Genomic DNA, 17,691 nt, shown 5'->3' on the forward strand with positions numbered 1-17,691 from the left:
ACTATGAGAGATTAAAAATGAAGTGCGGTATGGGGTGCCTGAGGGCTCAGTTGGTTAAGTTTCTGCCTTCAGCTGAGGTCATGATCTCAGGGTCCTGGGATTCAGCTACACGTAAAGCTCCCGGCTCAGCAAGGAGTCTCCTTCTCCCTCTTCATCTGCCCTCCCACCCCCGACTCATGCACTCGCGTGCTGTCTCTCTCTCTCTCATAAATTAAATCTTGAAAAAGAAAAATGAAGTACAGTATAAGCAGGTACAAGTAACAGCAAGTTTTAGTTTATAGCAATTCTGACACAGCAACAATTAAGACTTTAAAATCCGGCTTACAAAAATGTCCAAATAGATTTTTAATAGCTTTTGTTTCTTAAGATTTTATTTATTTATTTGAGATCATGACCTGAGCTGAAGGCAGATCCTTCGATGACTGAGCCACCCTGGCACTCCAGATTTTTAAAAACTATTAAGATAACAGAAGTACTTCAATCCCTTTCATATTTTATTCATAAAGAATACTAACATCTGGCTTCATGCTCGGGGTGAAATAGTATCAACGTTCCAGTTAATGGTAAGCATTTAGTGAAATGTTCGATGCATTAAATTAACCAGACAACATGCTCACTGTAATCACAATGTCCCACAAGTTCTAGCCAATGTAACTAGTAAATGAACCAATATGATATAAAATTTGAAAAGGATAAGCAAAATTTAAAATTGCATTTAGTTACAAACAGACTATATTCCCAGAAAAGCTAAGTGAATCAATTCCAAGACTATTAGAAATACTAAGTATATTTGTTAGGCTGGCTGAGTAAACTTAACAAAGCATAATCATCTTACTCATGTTAACGATAAACAGATGAATTTAAGCAGTACAGCACCATAAAGAAGCAGGGCAACACAGGTTAAGCACATGCATATCAGAGCCAAACTGATGCAGAGAATAATCTCAACTCTATTACTTTGTAGCTACATAAACCTCCATAAAATCACCTAATGCCTCTAAGTTTTCTCAAGTATAAAAATGAGTGCTTGTCAATACTGGCCGTGGAGGTGACACCATGGGCACAGGGTAAAGGGGCAAGTTAGCCCCTCTAACCCACCGCTACAGGTGGTGGGAGAGCTAGTTTAGGGAAAGGGGTATACATGGGGAGAGAGGGTTGGGTAGCCTCCTACGCACTTTTTAATTTTTTTCCAGTGCTGCAGTGGCAACTCCTCAGTGCAGAGAGACCTCATTCCCAGAGTGACAATAGCCACTGACTAACCTAGCAGGAGGAATACCCATTCCTAAGCAGCCCTCACTGGTGCAGTAGGGGCAACCACAGAAAGAAATCTGCCTCCACGGGCCCAGGCATGAAACCACAACCTTTCTAGCTTTCCTGAAGGAGCAGCTCAATGGAGAAGTCATTACCTTAGAGATCAACAAATGTGCCAAACACTGGTATAAAGGAACCTGAAGTTCTGACACTGTCCATCCCAACAACGATGTCATCAGGACAGCATCAGCACAAGGGACCTTCTATTCACCAGCACAGACATCGCTCCATGAAACATCACCAGATAACTCAAAAAGTTCAACACATATGGATTCTTATTCCAAGAGTAGATACCAGGAAACAAGGAGTTTTCACAACAGCTAGAATTTGAGTAAGACAGACAACAGACCATAGCATTCATTCATTGGTCAACTAATAACCATTTGGTGAGAAACTCAAGAGCTGAAGGACAAACCTGGTTCAGCCATCAGTAGCCAATCAGGCCATGAGAAGTGTTAGTTCAGCTCCATCTAGAACAGTCTTTCTTTTGTTATCAGGAGGCATGTCTCCTTCAAAGGGGTTACAGAAAACTTCTCTGGAGAGTAGATCTGGCTGTCAGTGAGTGACTCCCGATCACTGAACCCCAGTGCACATTCCTTCATCCCACTTACTTGTTCAGCAGGCAACCTCTCCATACTCTGCATACAGACTCTCTTCCCTAGTAGTTGTCAACTGGGCTGGATCAATAACCTCCCAGCAGACGTCCAATCCAAAGAGACCAACCTTTTAGTACCAAACCACCAACAAAGTAGGATCCATACTGATCCTGATGGGAGGCATAGGCTCAAGTAGCTTCCCATCCAAAGGCCAAGTGGGCTCTTCGTCCCCCAAATACTCAGGGATGACCACTGCACCACAACACCTGTGACATTCGCTGTAAAGGGCAGTTCATGACACGGAACAACTTGGACAGCAGCAGTGTGCCATTTATGAAGAGTATGGCTCCACACTGGCTAGACAGCCGGAAAGGCTTACAGTTCCTATGCTAATAAGTACAACCAGCGTAGGAAAGACCCTAGTTCAGCTCTGTCTCCCAACCTGCTCATCACTCCTATATACAAGGGGAAGACCTGTTACAGCTCAATGTTATCACAGACCAAACCTCGGAACCATGGAACTCCAAAGATCACAGGCAGCACTGTATCACACAGGTACAGTAGGTGTTGGAAACGTGCAAAGGATGTCCAGTCAGCAGAGCACCCTTATATACCAAAGAAATAATTATGCTCTGAACACAACAGCTACCTGCACAGAGCCCTACGGGCCAATAAAGCACTGAGTGCAGGAGTGCCATTTTAACAGGCTTCAGCATGCAACAGCACATGTGGTGCTGGCACAAGATCCCCACGAATAGACAACATTCAGAAAGACCCCAGGGAGTTTGCCTGGCATGACCCCCAAGCTACCTGAAGTCATTCACATGCCGCAGCACCCCTCCCATCAGGTGAGGTAAATGCAGCCGCCTACCTGCAGCACCTGTGCTTTGGCAACAACAAAGGACAGATGGAGGTGTACGGGTAAGAAAGAATCAAGCATCTGGTAGACTTTTTGGACGAAGTTCGGAGGAAATGCTGTGGTGTCCTTGGAAACCTTGTTTTTGTCAAGTCTACAGACGAAAACAAAATAAACTGGCATTAAAAAATATTGGTTGGGGTTAAGATTTGCATTGTTCCAACTGATGAGACAAATCTACTGATGCAGAAGTACAGGAATTTGTTACAGGAGTTCTTTGGAATTTATTTCCATGTGATGTTATAAAGACAACAATCAATCAAGGTGCTCTCTCGGCCTTAACAAACACTGTGAATGTTCCAGTTATTCTGGATGGAATAGCTCTTTTCATGATGATCACAAAAGTAAAATTTCAGACTTTACTTGTTCTGCCTAATATGACAGGTTGCCAGCTCCACAGGAAGGGAAGTGAAGAAGCAATGCGACCTTGTGAGGTGCTAGTAAACTCACTTTTGCATGGGATCCACCCATGTGTGAACACATGTGATTACAACACCAAGACTGTGGTGTACTGCATTTGCACCCCATTGAACCTGTCCAATGGCCCTCAGGACCAGCAGCTGGGGCTAAATTAACTGGATGCCTTACCAGGAAAAGACTCTCCCAGCAAGGACTTGGATCCCGGATATCAGGGGACAAAGCAAAAAAGAGAAGGACACAAGAGATCAATGGGATGGAGTTGGTCATATCCCGAGACCGCCAAAGTCCTCCAACGGGTTTAAGATGCTACTGGACTCTTCTACCAGAAAGTTGCATACCAGCTACCTTGAAAGGCTCTACTGAACTCTCCAGAGTCTCCCTGCTGGAAACTAGTTTGCAGAGTACATCCAGGTGACCACCCACAAAGACAAAGGGGTACCCATCCTTCTAGGACTTCTGAGAGCAGATAATGATAGACACTCCATCTGAAGTAACTGCTTTGAGGGATATGGTGCTAGATGTTTGGAACAAGAAGCTCACAGCATGAGAGAACTGGCCAACCACCTTCCCAGTAGCAATGGCCCCCATATACTGTCTGATGAGACCAAGCAAGCCAACTGCTATGCTCTGCATGAGGTTACCAGCAAAAACATGGAGAACAGCAAAGTCTGGCCAACTCAGGGGAGATAGAGATGGTAGTAAATATAACCAAGAGCAGAGGAGACAGATCATTGCTGAAAGCGGTGAAGAAAGCAGCCCAGGTCTTGAATACATTATGGCATCAGGACTTCCAAAGCATTTCTTAAAAAATGGGTGCAATCAGAACTATTTCGTTACATCTTTATTTCACGTTAGAGTGAGACCAATTCAATTCACATCCTTCTTTGTCTAACACTAACAAAGGTCACCCATTAGCAGCATTTCCTCCTCACCAACCCGGTTAAGAATCAGAAACCCTTGCTCTGGGGCACCTGGGTGGCTCAGTCGTTAAGTGTCTGCCTTCGGCTCGGGTCATGATCCCAGGGTCCTGGGATTGAGCCCCACATCGGGCTCTCTGCTCGGCGGGAAGCCTGCTTCTCCCTCTCCCTCTGCTTGTGTTCCCTCTCTTGCTGTGTCTCTCTCTGTCAAATAATAAATAAAAATCTTTAAAAAAAAAAAAAAGAAAGAAAGAAAGAAAGGAACCCTTGCTCTGAACACAATAGGAACCCAGCCACCTATGTGGTATAATAGCCAAAAGAAATCCAAGTATAAAGACCTGTACTCTGGCTCCAGCAAATTTTCACCTACTTACATGATCTCTTATGCCTCACCAGCGAGAAAACAGGCTACTGCACCAACAGCTGTATTGTAGTCAAAATGATTCCAACAAAAAGAACCCCGACATACAGATGTATTTGCGGTCTCCTCATAGCTACAAAGATCCTTATTCTAATGACTGAATTACTTCCCAGCTATTACTAATTATTTAACACAGTATGGACTGAAATTAACCATAAATTACAAATTATATAGACTTTTATTCCACTAAATGACCTTCTTATACAGTAGAACAGTACCCAGGGTTCCCAGATTAGTGGATTGTAGCATCAAAATGCTCAGTAAAAGAATTCTATCTAATCCTGTTTTGAATGAGAAGAAAAGCCTGTCTTGCTGATTTGTGGATGAAATGTGCAAGTATGGAATGTATGAGTGAAGAGCATTTTTTTTTCTTTTTTGAAGACTTATCAGTCAAGTAAGGAAACCTTTGGGAGAGAAGATTTTGACTTTCTAAGCTCTACTTAGGTGTCAGATGTAATTACTTGTAGCTTCTGTAGTCAGGTAAAGGTGCACACAATGCAATAAAGAAATTAAAGAAATGGGTGAAATAAGATAAGGGATGTATAAGTGAAATCATAAGAAAGGAGATTTTTCAAATGTGAAGAAAGTTATGCTTTGATAATCTGAAAAGAAAAAGAAATGGAATGCATATCCCTCATGTTTTATGGCTATTACTAAAAAAACTGTTAAAATAGTTAAGATAATGTTGAAAATATACAGAGTATGTCATTTAGCAGTTCGACTCATGGAAGGCATTATTATTTGTATTTATTAATAACAGAATCCACCTTGTCCCGTCCTTAAGTAAAAAAAAAGATATTAATACAATGTGTGCACTATATTAACCTTTCTAAAATTAGAATTCTGAAACCCCCTGTATATTTGGCCTCAAGATTCTGAATAAGGCAAACAAACAAAAATTGAATAAAGGATTGAGAACTGTACCTTCTTCTAATGGTTTATTAGAAAAAAATGAATAATTTATATAAAAATAATAATTTATATATATGTATATATATATATTTTTTAAAGATTGCCAATTCCAGGTTCCCCACAATTGTTTCAGCAGCTTCAGAGGTAGGAAGGGTTCAGCAGGAGTCTCCAACAAAGAGCTAGTCACAAGAGATGATGGATACTCCTTCTCTTCCCCTAACCTTGTTTAGTAAGAGATTATTAATCTCTGTTAATAATCCTACTAGTATTTAGGACATCATGTCAGTCTATTCCAATTAACAATAAACTGCTTAGCAATGGCATGGACTAAGTATTTATTCACCACCTTAACTCTTCTACTTAATACTTGAATCCTTGTAATCAATCAATGAACAGTCTTATCTGCCACCTATACACCTGATAATGGACGGCATTATCACAGACTTACTTGCCTAATTTGCAAGTTTTATTAAGTCCTCGAGTTATCATTATATAGTTTAGAATAGGTGCTGATAAAGGACGTATCAGTTAAGATGTTTTCATATACATGAAACATAAAATCCAAAGCACACTGGATTAAACTGGAACTTAATGGCTCACATAAAATAAAGTCTAGGGGTATACTGTCTTCAGGGAGGACTCGATCTAGTGGTCAGAGCATAGTTTTCCTCTGTTCTACTCCTTCAGTGTTTACTTCTTATTTAACTGGTTTCCGTTCATGGCCAGAAGGTAGCTGCCAGGAGTTTAATGACAGTACATTTTGATTTCTGTTGAAATAGAGTCCCCCCCACAAAACAAACAAAACAAACAAACAAAAAAACAGTGCCTTTATCCCAGCATTCCTAGCAAATATCCTAAGATCAATCTGATTCATCTAGCTTAGATCACATGTCTGCTGTGATTGCCTGGGTCAAGGCATATGTTCCATTCTGACAAACTCTTCATAATATTTATGAAATAAAGCACATTAGAGTTAACCTTAGTGATTTCAACTTCTAGTATTACTGAATGGTATTCCTGAATTAAAATTGATAGGTTAAGCATATCATACACCTTTTACTCCCTCTTAAAAAGTTATTCCCCCAAATTTTAATAACAACCCATCAAGGAAAAAAAAATTAACTCTTCCCTAAGTGAAAATCACATTTTCAAGGATTCAAAATGTATTACAAAATTACCCACAGGCTTTATGATTTTCCTTTTTAATACAACAGAAACCAAGACCATATATTTTCTCAAAGCAAAAGAGGTTTACATTCAACTTTTTCAAGATTACAACAACAGAATTTAAATAAAGAGTGCAGAGTACATGAGTATCTTGAGTTAGGAAAAAAAGTGGTTTTGTTTCATAAAAATATACTTATAAAAAATAAGTAAATAATCCATCCCGTAACTCAAGACTCCTGTTACAAGGTACTAGATTCACCACGAAACCTACCTCCACACGCAGACACACAACTAGGTCCTAAGAACAGAGCAGAGATGTACAGCATAGGGAGCCTTTTGTAAATGTGCATTTCAAAGCCAAATACTAATTATTTCCAAATTACTATGTTTCATATTTTTTAACATCCCTTTTTTCTATAATTAGCAGAGAAAATAGAACATAAACTATTCAGTTTTTATAACAGAGAGTGAAATTTATTTCACTGAAAGCCATAATTCAAATATATAGGAAAAGCTCTGATATTTACAATAAAATTGAAAAAAAAAAAAAAAGTCAAAATACAAACCACCATTTTCTTAGAGTAGAACTAACCACTTGAATATGTGTTATACAATAATCATCTTAAAAGCCAAACTTTATTTATAATCCTGAGGAGAAACAGTGTGGTTAAAGAAGAGGATGTGAATTAGAAGGAAATCACTGCAGGGGCGCCTGGGTGGCTAAGTCAGTTGGTTTTGGCTCACATCATGAGCAAGGACTCTACTTGAGATTCTCTTTCTCTCTCTCTGCCCTTCCACTAGTTCACATGCCCCTTCTCTCTCTGAAATAAGTAAAAATTTGGATAGATCGATGGATGGATGGGTGGAAGGAAGGAAGGAAGGAAAAACTCTGTAACTGTTCAATTCTGTAGACTGGTCTTTCAAATATTTGTTCAAACAATTCAATTCAGTAAATAAGCTGATGGCTTTATTAAGAAGATAATACTGGTGTTAGACAAAGGAGGAATATAAACACAGCCTTAACTTCAAAAAGTTTACAATGTGCCTCAAAAGCAACATACACAAAGGAGCATCACTGGATAGCACAGAACATAATCAAGGAGAAATAAATGCATGAAACACTAAAGACAATGGGTAATCAGAAAGGAGAAATCAAATGAGAGGATTTTTACAGCAAGTAACAGAAAGCCTACAGGGAAACTGCTTAACATTAAGGAAATGTTTTATCTCAGCTAACAAGGAATGCGCAGTGAGGGTGATTCTACATGTGTTATGTAGAGTCTAGTTCTACTTCTCTGCTGTTCTCCTGCCTCTGCCTTCCTTAATATCGGGGCAACACTTTCAGGCTAGTAGCAAAACGGCCACAGCAGTTCCAGATGTCACATCCAGATAAAACCACTTCTACGGAGAAGAGGGATCAACGCTTTCCTTCTTTCTCAAAATCAAGGAAACCTTTCCCAGAATCCTCTTTCAGATTTCCCTTCTATTACTCAGTGGCTAAAACTGGATCTATTCCTAAAATGATTCCAAAGGCAAGAACACCTATCATTAACCAAGATTTGAGTAGATGCTATTAATTATCTTGGCCATCATTTTAGTGTAAGCTGAATATTTTAAGAAGACAGGCCTTGGAAGATGGTATAATTAGGAAAAGAAATAAAAGAGAGAAATACAATGGCAAAGGAAAGGATGTGCCTAACTGAATAAAAAAGTCAAACTGCAATCATACACTAAATACATTGTTAGACACAAGGAACTTTCCTAAACTGCACTGTTGTCATTCTCTGTAATACAAAAATTAACTTATTATTCAACTGTGAGTAAATACTAAGAATGGAGGAGGAGTTCTCTTTTTATGACAGGATTTAGTTAATTATCAGTGGGGACAGTCAGACTCACCACTCCTTGTCAATGGAGTCACCCATTTAGCTATCTGTGGGTTGAGAACATTCCATATTATGCATACAGATGACTGTAGACTCACTATCAATAGAAGTTGTTCCTTGAAGGTTTCTTCTCATTTGGGTTCCAGGTTTCAGTCAAACGTCCGCAAACTTCACAACCAGCCCTATGTGCAAATGAAAGCATGCAATTAGGAGGCAAAAAAGCTACAGGGAACAATTCCCTCCTTCCCCATCTATAACTAACTGATCCATAAGGAAACTGAACTTAAATACTGGATTCAATAAGCACCATGTTCAAACTAAGCAACTTGCATTTCAAAAGCTGTAGTGTGATTATTACACAGTTATCACCCTTTCACATCATACATATTGTTGTGTCTACAGTATACCAGGTAAAACTCTTGGCAAAAGTTGCCCACTAGATAGAATCCAACACACATTTGTGTGGTAGACCCAAATAAGGCTGACCTACACACAGTATATTAAAGGACAGCTGCCTACATTTATAAATCAGAAGACGACTCTACATGAAAATTAAGATTTCTGACCTCTCTTGGGGGAAAAAAAAAAATCAGAAGATCTAGCAATAATGGGCCCACATTCCCACATGGTAACTAACAATCTGGTGGAGCTGATGAGCAGCTAATCCTTTGGATGGGTCACAGGCTTTGCAGTTGCCCGCAGATGCCATCACTCTCCTGCAACACAACTTGGTTATCTGTCTGGATCCTGTTGGCATCTGACTTTGCAAATTCTCCTGTATTTCTAAAATAGCTCAAAGGGAACATATTTTACTGTCAAAGTCAAGCATGTTTTTCTGCCTTGACAATACAATATAGTATAGAGCTAATAACTACATTCACTTTGGAGTCAGCAGGCCCTAGGTTTGAGTTCTAATTCTGAATATAACTTAGCTGTATGACCTCAGGCATATTTTTAACCTAAGATATATTTCTTCATCTACAAGCCTCCTAATAAACATATAAGCACTTAACATAGTCAACAAACTGGCCTAAAATCTACCATGTCCAAGCTGAACTTACAATCCCAAATTCAGGGCTTCCTCAGTCTTCTGCATCTTGGTAAGTTGAATTGTGATTCATGCACATAAACCTCAAACCTCAAAGTCCTTATCATATACTTTCTTTCATTCTCCCAAAACTAGTACCATGGTACTTGATTCTCTAAAATATGTAATTTGAATGAATTTTCAGAATCCCATAAAAATAGTAATTCCTCCTTCAGAATCAATTACTTTCCTGAAATTACCTACAAATTCAACTAAGTAATGGTATCCTGAAGTTTCAAGGTTGCATATCATGAGGAATACTAATATTTCATTTTAAGAAAATGAAGATGGCGGGTGACTGGCTGGCTCAGTACGTAGAGCACGCAACTGTTGATCTCAGAGTTGTAGGTTCAGGCCCCACGTTGTGTGCAGAGATTACTTAAAAAAAAAAATGGGGCGCCTGGGTGGCTCAGTCAATTAAGTGTCTGACAATTTTAGCTCAGGGCATGATCTCTGGGTGAGATCAAGTCCCACGTGGGGCTCTCTGCTCCGGGGAGTCTGCTTGAGATTCTTTCCCTCTGCCCCTCCACCTGTGCATGCTCTCTCTCAAATAAATTATCTTAAAAAAAAAAAAAAAAATGAAGACAAAATACTAGGGGTGGGGCCCCTGGGTGGCTCACTGGGTTAAAGCCTCTGCCTTCGGCTCGGGTCATGATCCCGGGGTCCTGGGATCGAGCCCCGCATCAGGCTCTCTGCTCAGCAGGGAGCCTGCTTCCTCCTCTCTCTCTCTCTGTCTGCCTCTCTGCCTACTTGTGATCTCTGTCTGTCAAATAAATAAATAAAATCTTAAAAAAAAAAAAATACTGGGGGTAATAATACCTAACATTCCTTGCAAGATACTGACCCATTCATTACATTTTGTAAGCTTACATGTTTCTTCCAATCTAAACTAACAATGAACTAGGGATGCTATGCTTCATCTGAAAACAAAATTAAGAAAAGAGATAGTTAGAATTTTATTTATTTATTTTTAAAGATTTTATTTATTTATTTGACAGAAAGATCACAGGAAGGCAGAGAGGCAGGCAGAGAGAGAGGGGGAAGCAGGCTCCCCGCTGAGCAGAGAGCCCGATGCGGGGCTCGATCCCAGGACTCTGAGATCATGACCTGAGCTGAAGGCAGAGACTTTAACCCACTGAGCCAACAAGGCACCCCAAGATAGTTAGAATTTTAAAAACCAACTGTTTCTATAGAACTATTCAAATAACAACCAGAAAATCCACTTTTGGGGGCACCTGTGTGGCTCAGTGGGTTAAGCCTCTGCCTTCGGCTCAGGTCATGATCTCAGGGTCCTGGGATCAAGCCCCGCATCAGGTTCTCTGCTCGGCGGGGAGCCTGCTTCCCTCTCTCTCTCCACCTGCCTCTCTGCCTACTTGTGATCTCTGTCTGTTAAATAAATAAATAAAATATTTAAAGAAAAAAAATCCACTTTTGGAAATATTACCACTGGAAAATATGAATTACAAATTATCAAATGATGTGTAAAGATGACAAATAAATGGAGAGATACACTACTATGTTCAAAGAGTCAATGATCTTAACATGTCAGTTCTCTCCAACTTGAGCAAAAGATCCCATGTATTTCTAATCAAAATCCCAGCAGTTTTTTAGAAATTGAGAAGCTGATTCTAAAATTCACATAGAAATGCAAAAGAGCTAGATCGGCCAAAACAACTTCAAAGATCATTAATATTGGAAGCCTTATACTACCTGACTTCAAGATTTGTTTAAAAACTGCAAATATCAAGGCACTGTGGTACTGAAAAGAAACAAATAGATGAACAAAACAAAACTGAGAGTCCAGAAATAAACCTACATATATACGGTCAACTGATTTTCTGCAAAGTCAGTTTGGTGGTAAAGGGACAGCCTTTTCAACAAATGGAGGTGGAATGCCTGGATGTCCATACATTGTGCCACATATAAAAATTGATTCAAAATCCATCACAGATCTAAAGGTAAAACCTAAAATTGTAAAATTACATGAAGAAAACATAGTAGAAATTCTTTGTGGTCTTAACGTAGGCAAAACTTTCTTAGATAAAACACAAAAGCATGTTATGTAAAAGACAAAAGTGACAAACAGGACTTCATCAAAATCACTAATTTCGGGCGCCTGGGTGGCTCAGTGGTTTAAGCCGCTGCCTTCGGCTCAGGTCATGATCTCAGGGTCCTGGGATCGAGTGCCGCATCAGGCTCTCTGCTCGGTGGGGAGCCTGCTTCCCTCTCACTCTCTCTGCCTGCCTCTCTGCCTACTTGTGATCTCTCTCTGTCAAATAAATAAATAAAATCTTTAAAAAAAATCACTAATTTCTGCTATCTGCAAGACACTTAACAAAATGAAAGACAACCCACATGCTGGGGAAAAAAAAAATAGATGAAAATCTCATTATCTGAAAACGACTGGTATCCAGAAAGAATACAAGAAAGAAATGTTTAAAACTCATTAAGAAAACCCAATTTTAAAAAGGAACAAATGATCTTAACATACTCACCAATGATGTACCCACAGTAGATAAGCACATGGAAATATACCTTAACATCATCATTTATTAGGAAAATACAAATGTTGGCAAGGATATGGAGCAAGTGGAACTATCATATCCTACTGATGAGAATGTGAAATGGTAAAACCACTTTAGAATATAGTTTGGCAGTTTCTCAAAAAATTAAACATACACAGGGCGCCTGGGCGGCTCAGTAGGTTAAAAGCCTCTGCCTTCGGCTCAGTTCATGATTCCAGGGTCCTGGGATCGAGCCACACATCGGGCTCTCTGCTCAGCAGGGAGCCTTCCTTCTCCTCTCTCTCTGCCTGCCTCTCTGCCTACTTGTGATCTCTGTCAAATAAATAAAAATATTTTTAAAAAAAATTTAAACACACACGTAACATAAAACCCAGATATTTCACTCCTAGGTATTTGCTTAACAGAAATGAAAGTCTATGTCCACAGAAGACTGTTTTTAGCACCTTTATTTTTAATACTCAAAAGCGGAAACAACACAATTATCCATCAAGAGGTGGATCGATACACTAAGTATGGCAAAGCCATTCAATATATTACTACTTGTAAGAAAAATAATGAACTATTATACACTATTTAACATGGATATATCTCAAAATAATTGTGCTAGGAAGCCATACCAAGAGTACCTTTTGTAGAATCCATATACACAAAACCCCAGAATCTCTAGGGATAGAAAGCAATTCAGTTGATTGGGAATAGAGGATGGTGGACAAGAAGATCTACAATGGCTGAAAAAAGAACTTTTGGAGGTGCCAGATATTTTCATTATTTTGAATGTTGTAGTAATTCCACAGGTATAAAAACTTAAAAATTTATTAAACTGAACACTTAAATGGTGCAGTTCATTTTAAGTTTAAAACAAATTGATTGCATATTAATAACTGGTAGCAAAACTGATTAATATGAAAGGCAAGACCCTTTCAATTTATTAACCATGAAAACCATGGTCATTATCTTTCTTTCTGGAAAATAATTCCACTGAAAAGTGTATTATCTCAATGCTAAAGATCAAAACCATAATTACCAATCACAAAGAAAGCATATACCAAAAACGGCACTCTAGCTAACCCCATATAATTTGGCATGCGCAAAAAGAAAATTTAGTGGATTTCATTATTACTCATTCACATGCAGTCCACAAAGTACCCCAGGCTTTCAATACCTTTTGTAGGAATCAGAGAAAAAAGAATTTTTCCCTGTCAACCAAAAACATTTTAATACAGGAATTTTATTAGCATTCATCTCAGTATCACTACTACAATGTATTTCACATTCTGCTTAGAATTGATGAAGAAGGGGCGCCTGGGTGGCTCAGTGGGTTAAAGCCTCTGCTTTCGGCTCAGGTCATGATCTCAGGGTCCTGGGATCAAGCCACGCATCGGGCTCTCTGCTCAGAGGGGAGCCTACTTCCTCCTCTCTCTGCCTGCCTCTCTGCCTACTTGTGATATCTGTCTGCCAAATAAATAAAATCTTTTAAAAAAAAGAATTGATGAAGAAAGCATGAAATCAGATCCATTTTAATTGTTAACTGCTGGTATGGCTTGGTGCTTTTTACACCTTATTAAATGGCACCTCTATCCCCCATCTGCCTGTTATTTATACTGATAACAGAGCAAATTACATTACTTCTTCAGGTGAATTTAATCACTAAATTTTATTTTAGGTAATATCAAAAGTGTGTAAGCCCATCTCTATACAGAAATATCTATTCTCCAAGCTATCAGTCTCAGTTCCATGACACTGCTATGAAAGAAGGGCATCATCTTTAGAGAAATGAGTTAACAGCGCTACCTTATAATACTTTTAGGGCAGTCACAGAGAAAAATTATGCTAGTTCTCCATCAGCACAAATGACACAACTAGAATGAATGAGCAGAGGCTCTATTTTCCACATATTAGAATATCTTTCTGAGCCACTGCTGCCTCAAAGGGGATGTCCTGCCTGGGACACCTATCACCAGCAGTCAGGATATTACTGGCAGTGATTTGAAAATACCAGATAGTTGATCTAAACCAACTTTATGATTCCTTGCAACCCTCAAATGTTCTTCTGAATTTAAAAATAAAAATCCATTTTTAAGTCCCCAAACCCACTGCAATTCAGAAGTCTTAGGTTTAAGCCAGTCAAATTACAAGAAGCTAAAGCCCTAAGTCTTACAGTAACATTTCTGTTTGGTTTCCACTTTTCCTCAACGTATAATGGCTTCAATTATCAGACCTTGACCCTATTAAATTACTCTGATACCGAAAGAAAAATATGTACTATGTATGTGTTCCATCTCCTTGCTCATTTAATTTCAAATGCTAATTCTTTCTTTCTTCCCAAAGAAATATGGACCTGGCAAAAATAATAAAGATCTACAAGAAATCTAGTTCAATTTCTTCATTTTACACATTCAGAAAGGTAAAGAAATTTGCCCTAAAATTCTTAACTAACCAGTACACTATAACCTATTAGTACTGCAATAAATCACTACCATTTTATTTCCTCCTTAAGTACACTGTAAAGAAAGGCATATAACCATTCAGTTACACAATTTAAGCGAAAAGTTATCTGGGCAATAGTATCATAGTATCATCATGGTGATACAATTAAAGACTCAAGACATTTTGCTTCTTGATACTGTTCACTGGTGCTGTTAACATTCCTAGACCCTACAAGTGTAGGATGTGGTAGGGTTACAGAAACGGATAGAAGCAATGGTATATACATGAGTAGCTGTGAATTGGGCAAAACTTTTAAACAGGGAGAATGAATGTATTTCTAACTACCAGAGTTTCAAAACTAATGGAAAAGGCTACATATGCCTTCTTAAAAAAACAGAAAAGGAGGGATGAGGTAATAAAGATGGACTACCAGTGGAAGCAAAGTTGTACAACCACTTTGGAAACATTGTAGAAACTTTCTTATATATGTACACACACACTTTACCAGACACCAAAACAAACCGCTCCCAAGAGAAATGAAAACAGGTCCATACAAAGAATGCAGACTAGAGGAAGCAGTAGAGGATAGCAATTAAGAAAATGGACCCTGGGGTGCCTGGGTGGCTCAGTGGGTTAGGCCTCTGCCTTTGGCTCCAGTCATGATCTTGAGGTCCTGGGATCTAGCCCCACATCAGCTCTCAGCTCAGCGGGGAGCCTGCTCCTCTCAACCCCCCCACCCCGCCTGCCTCTCTGCCTACTTGTGATCTCTGTCAAATAAATAAATAAATAAAATCTTAAAAAAAGAAAAGAAAAGAAAAGAAAAGGAAAGAAAGAAAGAAAGAAAGAAAGAAAGAAAAAAAGAAAGAAAGAAAGAAAACGGGCCCTGGAGTCAAACTGTCAGTGTGAATTCTGGCTCTGCCACTTACTAAATGTGTTGAGTTTAGACAAGTTACTCACCATGCCTCAATCTCCTAAAATATAAAAACGAAGTAATTCATAAGGCTATTGTAAGGTTTAAATTATGTTAATACATGTAAAATGCCTCAAATGTAGCCTGGCACGAAGTAAGCCTTCAGATAAATGGCTATCAGAAGGGGAATGGGATTTAATACATGATGTAACATGACAAGAGTAATTTTCTGGGGCACCTGGGTGGCTCAGTGGGTTAAAGCCTCTGCCTTAGGCTCAGGTCGTGATCCCAGTGTCCTGGGATCAAGCCCCGCGTCCAGGCTCTTTGCTTGGCAGGGAGCCTGCTTCCTTTCCTCTCTCTGCCTGCCTCTCTGTCTACTTGTAATCTCTGTCAAATAAATAAATAAATATTTTTTTAAAAAGAGTAATTTTCTGAGCCAAGTCAAAGGGCATTTTAAAATACAGATGCACACCCACAGCCAGTGCAGTATAATGTAGTGTTTAAGAGTTTACTTGGATTTTGTTTACGTCACTTCATTGTTTCCAAGGCTGACTGCCATGGAGAACTATAGGCAAACTTCCCTGAGATTTGGTTTCATCAACTATAAAGAAACAACAGCTACTTACCTCAGAGGATTATTTTAAGAATGTAATTAAGATGTATAAAGTGCTTGCTTAGTACAATGCTTGACACATAGTAGCTAAAAACTGACAGTATTTTATTATACTATATTGAAATAAGCACATTATAACTACAGTGACCATTTGTTATTTGCTAATGATAGCCCGAGTTTATGCAAGTTTTCACAATGTGATTACTCAGAAGTCATTCCCCTACCTCAGTATGTCCCAGTTTAGATAAAATATGTTCTCAATATGTCCTAGTTTTAGATGATAAATTACATGGTTGCCCTAATTTGTAACTGAAATAATTCCAGGATTTTCCATCTATTTAGTTCTTCTCAAATGTTCTCTTATCTCCTTTTTAAAAGATTTTATTTATTTATTTGATAAACAGATCACAAGTAGGCAGAGAAGCAGGCAGAGAGAGAGATGGGGAAGCAGGCTCCCTGCTGAACCCGACAGAGGGCTCAATCCCAGGACCCTGGGATCATGACCTGAACTGAAGACAGAGGCTTTAACCCACTGAGCCACCCAGGCGCCCCTCATCTCTTTTTAATGGCATTACCTCTTTGCTCTCCAACTCACCATCCCCATTTTTGCACGCACACTGGCAGACACAAACACACAACACAACACACACACACACACACACACACACACAGAGAGTCTGTGGCCCTCACTCTCCTTATCTCTTTATCCAGGTGCTTGGTAACCTCCAGGTCTCTCTATTGCCCTATACTCCTCAACAAAATATTTTTTCCAAACCTAATCTTTCTCAAATTCCTATCTGTTCCTTCAGTCTGAATTCCAGAAAAAAAACCTACTGACCTAGAAATATCACCACCACCAATTAATATTTTAGCTATCTTTAGGAATATCTACGTTTTAACAGGTTAACTCCTTGAGAAACAATGCCTTACCCCAAAGTAGAGAACCTCTAGTAACATGAATTTCAGACACTGAGAGCTGACTAAGGGAGATATTTTAGGAACCATTTTTCATTACTCCAATCAAAGGACTGGGTGTGTTTCTACTTAATAAATAAATTGGAACAGCCCTGATTTCTTTCTTTTTGCTGGTTCCCAAATAATCTGATCGGAAACACCAAAGGTGTTTAGCTCAAATATAATAAGGTCACAGTTCTTTAAGAGTATCAGCCTGTGCCCTCCTCTTTCACTGTACAAATGCTCTTCTAAATTATTTGAGATCACGCTCCTGCGTTCAATTACCATATGTATACTGAAGACAGCCAAACCTACCTGGGAAACCTACTTTCCCAACAAAGCTCTATCCAAGGTTCTCCAGTCTAGATGTCTTTAAGTTCAACCTCACATAACAAAAGGCATCTAGTACACGCCACCCGCATGTGCTACTGTCTCAAGCTTAACTGAACCCCACTTCTTCCCCAGCGCTCCTCTATCCCAATCCCATTCATATGATTTTTTTTTTAAGGTTTTATTTATTTGACAGAGAGAGAGAGCACAAGCAGGGAGAGCTGCAGAGAGAGGGAGAAGCAGGTTCCCTGCTGAGCAGGAAGCCCAATGTGGGGCTTGATCCCAGGACCCTGGGATTA

At 39.2% G+C, this 17,691-nt stretch overlaps 1 protein-coding gene and 1 pseudogene across 7 annotated transcripts in view; one reads left to right on the forward strand and one right to left on the reverse strand.

The window, feature by feature from the left end:
- CDC42SE2 (CDC42 small effector 2) overlaps positions 1 to 17,691 on the reverse strand; it is a 121,118-nt gene that overhangs the window by 69,443 nt on the left and 33,984 nt on the right. For 3 of the 7 annotated variants that reach the window (XM_045999929.1, XM_045999928.1, XM_045999932.1), the window contains exon 2: positions 8,560 to 8,728. The exons of 1 other annotated variant lie outside the window; for it this stretch is intronic. The gene's annotated coding sequence lies outside the window, so the exon portion shown is untranslated. Of the gene's footprint in view, positions 1 to 2,778; positions 2,918 to 8,559; positions 8,729 to 17,691 lie in introns of all 7 variants that reach the window. 3 more of the 7 variants (XM_045999934.1, XM_045999931.1, XM_045999930.1) reach the window with 3 other exon arrangements.
- LOC123939267 overlaps positions 1 to 17,691 on the forward strand; it is a 53,021-nt pseudogene that overhangs the window by 2,009 nt on the left and 33,321 nt on the right.

Source organism: Meles meles, chromosome 3 (genome assembly GCF_922984935.1).
Source record: "Meles meles chromosome 3, mMelMel3.1 paternal haplotype, whole genome shotgun sequence".
Classification (NCBI taxonomy): Eukaryota; Metazoa; Chordata; class Mammalia; order Carnivora; family Mustelidae; genus Meles; species Meles meles.